Raw genomic sequence first — 11,644 nt, forward strand, 5'->3', positions numbered from 1 at the left:
GGAGTATTTTATTTTACATTTCCTTTTACTAGTGTGGAGAATCCTCTGCAATAAATAGCTAATTACTAAGTTTAATCTATTGCCAAGTGTTTACAGAAGTACTGCAAAGATATTTGAAATAAGTTTACATTATTGGGTTGAGTGCGTACTTTAACACATTTACCATAAAATTTTGCTCCTTACATATAATGAGGAGATGATTCTAGGTATATTAAGAAAAACATTTTGTGCTTTACCATTTCATTTCGTAAACAAATACTGGAATCCTGGCTTTTTCAAAGTAAAATTTCAAAAACAAGTGTCTAAGAAAGGCAGATGTGCATAGATCCCCATGCCCCCTACACGTCTGTGGCTGCAAGGGGAGGAAAGGTGGCTCAGTTAGAGATGGGTTCCTGATTTGATGGCTCTGGGGCCTAATCCCATATTTATGCACTTCAATAAAGGGTCTTCTTGCCAAAGCTTTTCATTGCTTAATACTCCCATCAGAAATTGTTCCTTTCCACCTCTATGAATATCAGCCCCCTCAGCTTTTGGTGACTTAATGCTGCCATGGACACCCAAGACAGAAAATTCCGGCTTGCAGGCTCCAACAACTGATGTAGTTGGAGCACTTTCAAGTGTGAATAATGATATTAAATTATATTAGTCTAATGAATAGCCTTCATTAGTACCACGTGTGTGTCTAATTAACACCAAAACAAGTGCTGTCTTCTCCAATGGATGTGTGCCACCAACCGTCCCAGATGGAAAGTGTCAGTGATCAGGGGCTGTCACTGTCATATTGACAAACGTTTGTTATTTGAAATAACAAATATTGGTCAAATAGACATCTGAGCCTGGAATCATTTTGGTCGAGTGGAAGGTGTCGCTGTTTCAAGAAAGCAGCGAGCAAAGAGAAGCTATTGTCCCTTGTCACCTCCCAGGGCAGGCTCCTGCTGTCCAGGGGCAGCAGAGCCTTTGCGGGGCTGGGGGCATTGTCCCAGGAAACCGTGCGGTGCTGGAAGCGGGCAGTGGGACGGCAATACAATCAACCAGAAGTTCAATTAGTTTTTGATTTATTGCGCCACATGTTCTGCTTGTATGACTGATGTCATTAACATCAGGCTCGGCTGGCGCATTCATCTGTCCCCGCCCGGCTGCCTCTGAAGGCGCACGCACTCAACAGATGGGGAGCCGCACGGGTGCGAAGGCGATTGTTTACCCCCCTATTGTCCCTGTGTCAAGCAATCAACCCAAATCCATTACCCACCGAGAAAAAGATCAGCGCACTGTCCATTCACCACTGAATGGGGCGGAGGCGGTTATGCAGGAGGCTCTAAAAGCTTTCGAAAGGATAAAAAAAAATAATGAAGACCAACACTGAATAGTCAATTAAAAAAAAAAAAAAAAAAAAAAAAAAAAGCTATAACAAATCTAACCCACCCTTTATTTCACCTTCAGATATTCAGAGTCCTATGAGAAGAGCGGCACTTTTGGACATAAGTCATTGTTTTCCTAATTCTAGGTATGACCTACAGATATTTTTCAAATCATAGATGGGGTTTAACATTAGAGCAAGTATTGGGTTTTTCGTCCTTTGAGGGTTGGTGGGATGTGGAAACTGAAGTGAGACTCTGGAGCTGGTCATCAGCTGGCATTCACTGTGGTACAAGGCAGGTAGGATTTGGGCAGAAAAATAGGGCTCAGGAGGACAGATATAATATGTCTCATCATGGATCCTCATCTGGGAATGAATTCTCCCCTGTCCATGGAAAGGAGTTTTCTTCTTCATTTTGTCCAGATCTTGCAGAGTAGTTGAGCACTACGAATGCTCAGGGTTTTCCAAGAAATCTTAATGTGGCTTCAAGAGAAGAGCTGCACATATTGGGCTACTTTTTTCTATCTGTGTGGGAGATACTTTGGGCAAATGTCCAGTGTTTGGGTTAGGTATGAAATAGGTGTAATTATATCTGCAGGAAGTGTACTTCAAAAGCTCTACTGCATGCTACCTGATAAAGAAGTGCAGGCAGTAATTTTAGACTTGGAGGAGAAACTTTCCCCAATGTCCAGCCTAGGAATTGCAGAACCACATCAGACAATCTCACATGGTATCTCCTTCCATACATACAATATCTAGAAACCAGGGTCAATTTTTTTCTTCTCTACTAAAGTGAGGAATGAGCTATTGACTTAATTCACATGGTGCCACTGCAGCCACAAGAAGACCCTAAGAAGCTTTTGCCCTGGGGCATGTCTTTGACCTAAGACTCCCAAGTGAACACGTTGAATCCAAATTCCTCCCTGTGGGCTGTGATACAGCAGTTTACCAAATACTCACTCTCTGTGTTGATAGTAAAGGATCAAAACATTTCCTGGTGCCAGAACAAGGTTACCAAAGGTGAACAGGGGCAACTGAGAAGGAGGAGGAGGTGGAGAAGGAGGAGGAAAACTCTGGACACTAGAACAGACACATGTCAGACAGACAAAACACACATCTAACCTTATCTGCAGGTCTGGACCAGGCAAGTATTTGATTCTTGGGAATGTGGGTAGAAAGGAGGGAAAGATGGAGGAGAAGAAATGTTTGCTGAGGCTGAAAGGAAAAAAGCCCTTGAAAACACCAGAAGGCTCAGCAAACCTTGCACAAATGGCAGAAAAATCCCATAAACTGGTGAAATGTCCCTCTGGGGAGTTGGCAAAGGTGCTTTTCCCAAACCCTGCATCTGTTAGGACATATTTGGAAGAAACAAATGTAGATGCTTGTCCTGTTTACCAAATATGCCAGAGCTGTTAAACTTGAAAGGAATCAAATTTTAAAAATATTGTTACAAAAAACTGTAATTAGAACTTGATTTATTTAAGATAAGAATCAGAAACTTCTAGGCCTTATTTATCCTGGCCTCTGTGAACAAATGAATCCCACTTCAGTGCACTATTCTTCCAGTGAAGTTGTTGGGATACTCTCAACATGTGCAAGGGCTATTGCCAAGGGATTCCCTGGCCCGAGAAGGAAAAAGCTCTTCCCAAGACAGGTCTCTGGCTTCTCCCTGGATCTTGTACCTTGTTGCATAAGAGGCAAATCTAATCTGTACTGAGCCACTTGAGCCTATTTCTTACTGTTAGCTGGGCAATATGATAAGGATAAACCCCAGGTATTTTTGGAATAGGATTGTGAACCAGAGGGATGCGCAGATAACCATTTAAAAATAAGATGGGATGAAGCTGCACATGCATACTGCAGGCATCTACTCTAAACCACTTCTGCATGATGCAATCCCAGCAGCTTTTTTCTTTTTTTTTTTTTTTTTTTTTTTTTTTTTTTTTTTTTTTTTTTTTTTTTTTGTGGAAGAAAAAACACTTTGTTTCAGTTTAGGGCCACAAAACTACAACTGCAAATAACTGGAAAGGAAAACCAACCAAAAAAGCAAACTACAAAGTGAGTTTGCCATACATAATCTGTCGTTTTTCTCTGAATGAAAGGAATAGAGAGACAGATACACTATCACTAACTTCACTTCATGCTTGTAGCAGACAGCAAAACTAGTTCAAAATTAAAGTAGCACTGCAAGGCTTAAAGGTCTGCAAATAAGTGAAGCATTTTCAAAAGTAACATGTGAATTTGCATCTGTCTAGAAGGTGCTCTATCAGATTTTTCCTGAATGGGAATAATATTGAGGCATTCAAAAAACATTTTGAACTTCAAATTCTCTGCAGGGAACCAGGAGAGAGAGATGCAAGAGCTGTGCAGTTTGAAAAGATGAGTGCACAGGCTTCCTTGCTAATCGGGAAAGGAAATACCAGCCAGACCTGGAAGCCAGACTGAAAGCATTCCCCCCCTAGTTACAGAAAGATATTGCATAATTCTGAAAAAAAGAAGAAAAAGAAAAAAAGAAAAAAACACCCCTGGTTGGCTTCTCTTATAAAAGTTACATATAGATAATTGGGCATTCACAAATTTGCCATAAGCTTGTAAAACACACTTGAGTAAGTCCATATGATGATTAGGTAGAAACACAATGCCCAGCACGACAAGGTTCCAGTCCCACAGAACTTGTGCCAACAGCAGGGATTGCACTAAGCCAGTATTAAAGCTAGGGCCAGGTTGAGCACGTGGAAGCTTAGCAAGCTTTCATATACTGGTCATGTACTGGTAATCCACAGAAAGAATTAAAAATGTCAACAAAGGAGCTATATGTCCAAACCGGGCTGTGAGACAACAATAGTTCATTAAGATGCTAATCTTTAACTACATTTGTCATGGATTTATTAATTTTTCAAGCTAATTGATCAGTGAGGTCATTATTCCCCTGATAAATGATTTTTAGATAAGGTTTTTTTCACTCCCATTTTTTTCCTTTAAAACATTTTAAGATTATTTCCACTATTGGCTCCTGCCATTTTGGGCAAACAAGCACATTAATCAAAACTTGTCCTGTGGTTCCTGGATTTAGAAAGTGGCAGTCCTCTTGCTGCAGCTGCATCTTGAGTCTTGTACCATACGCAGTAAAATCCACTCTTGGGTAACCAGGCACAAAATACTTAGGATTTCTCCAATGGATAAGTCTAAAGAGTAAGTCAACCTGAACTGTCACCTTACGCATCTTGTGTGTCCTCACACAGCCATCAAGCTCCTTTTGCCACATGCGATACATGTGCTCCCGTGGGGATGAAAGGTCTTTGGAGGGTATCAGATGGCATTGCCTCCTCTGGCTTAAGCTCTGTGTGAAAATGGGATTAAATTTAAACAAGGACCATCACTATTTGGACTCAGAGACCATGGGACTAGCAACTTAGAAAATAAGAAGTAGAAGGTGCACTAAAGACGCAAAAGCAGGATCAAATTTATGTGTCCCCTTTTGATCCAGACTCAAGTTATGCAGCCTGTGTGAAGAACCAAGGTAGAACAGGAGCTGGCACTGTGACAGAGGAGGCTTCAGAATTGATGTCTCTTTGAAATGTGATTACTTTGAGGCACCTTTTGTGCAGCCAGTGCATCAAATAACCATACAGCATACAGGTAAGAGCCTGGGGGGGGAAACTCTGATGCCAATTATCCTAAAACAGTTTTTGCTGAGATGAGGCGATTTATCTGATCTTCCTGCTGGTTTGGTCTTTGTCCTCTCCACTGACGCTGCCAAGTAGGGGTGTCAAAGATCTTCTGCTGTAAGCACTTGACTTGTTTGTAGGAATCTGATTAAAGTAGATCACCTCAGATAACAAGAGGAATTAATGCTGCAAATACATAGGAGAGGATTTTCAAGCTTATAAGCTACATAGAGGTCAGTACTTTTAAAGTCACGTAGCAGCCTCTGAGATCTCTGATTTTCGCAGAACTCATGATCTTTACTTGTCCTTTTCCTTTATCCTGTTAGCCTTTACACTTAAGTATTTGCCTTTACTGCTTCAGTTCTACCTGTAATCTGTTCAGCTGTTCTGTCCATTTCTAGGAAAGTACTGTACAGAGCTAACCCTGGGAGAAAAAAAAAACCAACCCAAAAACAAAAGGGAATAGGAAAGAGTTTTTGTGGGCCTTGCTATGGACATGGCCCTAATAACTAACTACAGAAGTCTAGATTCCTCATCCTTCAGGTTTTTACAATATTTTAAAAATGCATATTCTCATCTTAGATGTCCCCCTAAAGTCTGATCCTCTCAACTCCTAGACTCTTAGACCTCAGCACTCCAACTTTTTCTCTCTGTAATGTGTAACCATGTTATATATTCAGGCTCAACATCTCAGCTGTGAACAAGTGTACTCATATGTCTGGCAGTTTTTCCCAAAGCCTGGCTTGCTGTGTGCATGCAGGTGTCCCTGGCGAAGGACACGCTCAGACCTTTAGTGCCTGTCAGCCAACCCTGTGCTGCCTTTGTTGGGCACCTTGGTGTTTTTAGCTCAGCTCTGTTGGGTAGGCCCCCAAATCGGGCTTTACGATTGGTGACATTACAATTTCTGACAGGAGAAGTCACAAGGAGTTACTTTACAATCAAAACCTGCCTGCCAGCTCTCTGCTCAGTTTTACTAACTGAGGAGTCCTACCTTTAGGTCTTCCATTTGAAATGCAAGTACAGCAGGTTTGAAGTACACCAGCTTGGCCAACCAAGAACCAAACCTGAGAGATGGCTACATGAAAGCTGTGGGATGTGACATTCCAGGATGTCCTAAATGCAAGTGGTGACAGTGTGAGTGTGCCTGAATGAGACCTGTGTGCTCCAGAGGTGGGAGCAGAGGGTGCAGCCCTCCAGAAGGGAACACCGAGGTGCCACCACTCACAGAACGGCACCAGCATGGCTTCAACCCTTTCCTGGAGAGAGACTGATCCACTGACACACAGAGGCTCTGAGATTTTAGTAGTGCAAGGCAAATGTAATGCAGGCTGTTCATGTTAATTCCCATTTTTCGCTGTTTGGATAAGCACATGGTGGCAGCTTTCATGAGGCAGGGACCTGTCCATTGGAAAATGGATTATGACCACCAACTCTTGCACATAAACTACTGAGCAATCATCCAGTGGTCACTAGTGAGACACCATAGGGCCATGCTGGTGACCTAGGGGTGAAATGACTCTTTTTGTCTGTCTGAATCCCTGAAGCATTCAGACCCTGATCAGGGGGGATGTTCTGATCTAAACCACCATTAATCTTCCTTAAGGTGAAAAGGTCAGAAGAGCAAGTCATTCAGTGTTAACTGTTTTGGGTTTTTTATGCCAGCAAACAAGCTTTTTTTTTAATTCCCAACTCTATCTTAAAACATACAGCAACACTTAAACATCCAAACTTTCACAGTCATTTTTTGAAAGTGATGTCAGCTTTTAGATAAATGACAAAGACCATACACAGTGTCAGCCCCCCACAGCTGTGTCCATAGCCATAACAACAATGCCACACAATGTTGTCCTTAAATCCCATAAAGGCAAGAAACAATGCCAGAGAATGAAGCGATAACGTATTGGAGCTGCTGACAATCAGTCCTTAACATGTGTTATCCATTTGACTGCAGGTGTAAATCAGCATTTCAATGTCAACTTGCTAATTTAAGGCTCTATGGTCAAACACCCAGAAAAAGCACAAGTGCACTGTTAAAGTAGGTCAAAGTCACTGCAAGTCAAGGAATACAGGGGAGAAGTTCCCCATCAATAAACCCTTTTGGCCTATGAGTTATATATTTCATGATAAAGTAATAATAGATTAAATAAAACATTTAATGGAAACTCAGACTACAGTGACAGCACAGTCAGTATTCCTTGGCTGCTCAGTTGATTTTGGTGGTGTCTGTGTTGCCAGTGTTTGTGGCCAAGGAACCAAACTATGTGGCTCTACAGGGTGACACAAATTAACACGTGAATTATCTCCAAAGGATACAAGTCACATTTCCTCTGCCTTTACTTAACTATGCCACCACATGGATGTAAATTAATTTTCCCCTTTAATTCCCATGTTCAGAGAAATAAGGAAAATAGCTGCTGCCATTTGTTGCACTTAGAGTTCTCTGAAAATGGGGTACATGTAATTTTTCAATAGAAACTAAAGACTGAAAGTATTTTTTTATCCTCCTCTTCTATTACTAGGAAAGCCATTAACTTTAGATCCTGATTAGCACTCCATTGACCTGTGTCAAATGGTTCTTCCTCTTATTTTTGGCTGGACAGCATTTTCTACCAACTCACTTATGACAGCTCTTTCGGTACTTTGCGGAAAAAAAGAAATGGAATGGCATTTTAGTGGGTTAATGGACGACTAGAACTGGCAAAATATAAAACTGCATTCAGAAATGTTGCATCTAAGGAAACTACAGCCTTCCTAATATAACCCAGGTGTGGGGCTATTTTTTTTTTTTTTTGTCTCACTTTGTTTTGTCTCACTTTGTTTGAGAAATTCAGAGCAAACAGTGGAAGCTTCTGCTTATTCTCGTGGACCACTACACCTAAATATTATACACTAAACATTTTATGACAAACTGATCCTATGTGATTTCTCATATATGCACTGCAGGTAAACAGAAAGGTTGAAAAATATGCATGCACAAAGAGAGCTGAGAGCTCTGCAAAGTTGGTCACTGACAGTCTTGCCACACCACTGCTCAGAGGACTCTCTTCTTCTACAGATGGCCAGGTGGTATGACAAAGATTAAATCAGATCTGGAGGCAGGATTAGCGGAGATGGCTAGGTGTGGGAGACCCTCTTCTCACTCAGTGTCAGTCTGCTCAGGACTGACACTGCAGCAGACAAGCAGCTTGTGCAACACTGTGAGCTACAGCTGCTGGAAACATCAGGAAAATGGTGGCAACACTTTCTGTATTCACTGGCTGGTGCTTGGAATTAAATTAAGTTCATTTTTATTTACCAAGCACAGAGGGATGGTCTGAGGAAACATGGAGACCCTACCTTTAGGCCTTCTGCTGCCTTGCATCAGGCTGCCCTTGTCGCCCTGCACAGACACGTTTAATGCAGTGATGGATTTATCTGGTTGGAGCTGTTGAATCCAAGGCACACTGCACGTGTCCTGCAGCACAGAGATGCTTAAGCAGATTTACTCAGGGGTTATGGAAAGGGCCTAGACAGACACTGGCTGTGTCCCTTAACCATTGCTCTTTCTCATCCATTTTTTCAGGTCTCAGGGAGATAGAAACTCAACCACAAGACAGAAGATGACAGCCACAGCACAAGACAGTTCAACAGGAATGAGCAAACACACTAACCTAGGTACAGTTTCTTCCAAGTGTGTTCACACAGTATGATGGTGAGAGTATTTGAAGATTTAGGCATGTTAGGTACATATTTTTTGCTTCATTCTCTTCTTAACTGCTGAGAAAACCAGCACTGGTATGGAAAGAGGCAAGGGAAATGAGGGGATGGACAAACTACTGTACCAGCTGCTCTCATATCTATAAATCCCAAGCAGCCATCCTGCAGGCTCTACCTTGTGAAGTAAGTTTTTCATTTGGTACGCCAGATAAAACTATACCTGCTGGTAAATGATTTTCACCAGCACTACATATGCACTTGTTCATACTCGCTCCTCAAAGCTAATCTAATCAATGTAAATGGACTGAGTGGGTGATCATAGGGGCAAGTTTTTGAGTTGTGTTTACCTGCACAGATCTCAGAGAACACAGAGTTAAATGCTGCTCTCAAACAAGCTTATTTTTGTTATTTGCATTTCAGCATAATCTAAAATAGCAGATCACAGAGGGTTTGGTAACACAGCAGTAACAGGAGCCACAAGAACCACCCTCCCAGATTTCACACACATGCCCAACCACCACTGGGCACTCACAATTACAGGGTTACCCCAGTTCCCTACAGAGATACCAGTACAGAGTAATTTAGTGAGATAATACATGAAAAACCCCATGTAGCTCTTCAGCTGTGAATAAAACTACCACTGCTCAGGAGCCAGGGTGTGACACCCTGTTACATCATCACTATTTGAAAGACAGCACTCTGGGGCAACTTGAGATCCTTTGATTTTTCCTCAGAAAATCTCTACTAGTAACTAATAATTGGTGGTGGAGAATGATGTCCATGAGAGAAATTTTCACATGTAGCTGATGTCCATGGGAGAGATTTCACAATCAGTTGAAGACCTTGATGCAGCCAAAGAGGTGTGGAAAACAGAAATGTCCCTTCTTACAGCACCATCTGCTTATGTTAGGTTAGATATTACATAAACCCCTTTGTCTCATCTGTAAAATATGGGTATCGAAGGGGGTATGAGGTTTATTTTATAAACCATCAGGAGCTGCAGCTTACCTGGTATAGGAAGTTAGGTGTGAGGTTCTTTCAGCTGAAAATACAGCCTGCCAATAACTGCCATACTGGCATAAAAGACAGATAAAAAGTGTGCTGGAAGAAGTTATCCTACCTCCCTAAGCAGCCCATCAGAGTGCTCTGCTGCAGTGAAATCACACGCTGCTCAGTTCCCCAGAGAGTATCTTCCCCCCAAACACAGCATGACTGCCATGAATTAGGCTCCTGGACAAAAAGATTGTCTTTTCATGAATCTGTACTGCTACCACAGACTGGAGAAAGACAGGAGTGGAAAGACAAAACAGACCAATAGTTCATATAGAACCATAGGATGGTTTGGGCTGGAAGGGACCTTAAAGATCTAGTTCTAACCTCCCTGCCGTGGGCAGGAGCACCTTTCACTAGACTGGGTTCAGAGCCTCATCCAGCCTGATTTTGAACAACAGGGCTGGACAAAAAGTTTTGACAGAAAGTTTTTCTTTCCAAATACATCAGCTTTGCACAATATAATAAAGTGAATCCCTTGCTATTACAACATCAGCCTTCATGACAGAGGTACTTGTGGGCAATTTCAGCAGAGGGGAAGGTTCAGAAGGACATGGAAACCACACGTGTATCACACCATGGCAGTGCAGTCCTATGGCTGCCAAACCTGTTCTGATGCTAAAAACCAGTGTTCAACCATTACCAGCTACCTGCTTTAACAGCACTGAAAGGCTTCGATATGCAGTACACATCCGTCCCCAGATTCTAGGAGAGCACTAGTTTGATCAGACAAATGCACAAATGCAAAGGTGTAAGCATAGAGCCTTCAACTCTCTGACAGGGTGACTGAAAAGTGCTCCCTCCCCAGCAGAAGGAGACATGCACACCAGAAGCCACGGGGTTCTTCTCTCATTTGTCTTGTGCTGTGGTAGCAGCATGAATCAGATGCTGAAAGACTCCAACATGAAGCAGGATGTGATTTAAACAAACTGTACACACAACCATGTGAACTATTTGAATAAAGGAAAATCATATAAAAATTTTAGTTTCCTTTCTCCCTTCCCCACTTCCCTTTCTCATTTGACAGCCAGCCAGCTGGTTAACTGCTCGGAAGGTGCCTGCTCATTCCCACATTTAACCAGGGCTCCCTGTGGGGCACTGTGCAGACAAATGCTTCACCACCATTTTTTAATATTGAACCACAGCACACAGCCACTTCCTCAAGCTGGTGGCTGCGCTCTGAGGGACAGCACCTGCAGGAGCTCAGCAGAAGCAATTGATTCACAGCAAAGCAAGACACAGTTGAGAGCTTCCTTCCACACTACACAGCAGGAAAAGGGAGGTGCTGCCTCCAGAGAGACAGAATGAGCATGATGGATGCTGTCTTGCTGTTATATGGATCCTGTTGAGTATGTGACCATGCTTTACTCTGGTTTTGCTCCTCTGATGAACATCTCATACAGAGTATAAAAGGAAAGATAAATATATGAAAATTATAGAGATTGTAAGAGAAAAGAGAAATATATGACAATATATGTCAGAATTTTAACCCAAACCAAATTTTCAAGCAGCCCTTTCCAAACAGCTATGAAGGGTGTAGAGTTTTCTTAACCAAACAATGAAAAAGCACCCCAGTTCAAATGCCTTCTTAGCAAAGCCAGATGGTAAAAAGATGATAAAGCAGAACAGTGTACAGTAAGCTGATATTTTCTGCAGGAGACTTCCCCTCCCTAATTAAAAATGACCTTCATTGTTTCTTAACTAGCATGATTCTTTAAAACAAAATAATGGATAATTTAAATAGAAGTATAATTCATAAAATGGTTTGAAATATCCCTTAGAACATTTTTCCACCTTTGACCACCACTCAAGCACAAAAAAGCCTTCAGTAACACAAGAAATCTGCTCCAACTTTTATGCAAGTCAATTCCAC

General features: G+C 41.9%; 1 protein-coding gene across 2 annotated transcripts in view; it reads right to left on the bottom strand.

The window, feature by feature from the left end:
• Positions 1-11,551, bottom strand: part of VXN (vexin) — a 28,809-nt gene extending 17,258 nt beyond the window's left edge. For both annotated transcript variants that reach the window (XM_063393163.1, XM_063393154.1), the window contains exon 1: positions 1,250-11,551. The gene's annotated coding sequence lies outside the window, so the exon portion shown is untranslated. The remainder of the gene's footprint in view (positions 1-1,249) is intronic.
• Positions 11,552-11,644: the final 93 nt, after the last annotated feature.

The sequence above is a fragment of the Prinia subflava genome, chromosome 1 (assembly GCF_021018805.1).
Source record: "Prinia subflava isolate CZ2003 ecotype Zambia chromosome 1, Cam_Psub_1.2, whole genome shotgun sequence".
NCBI lineage: Eukaryota > Metazoa > Chordata > Aves > Passeriformes > Cisticolidae > Prinia > Prinia subflava.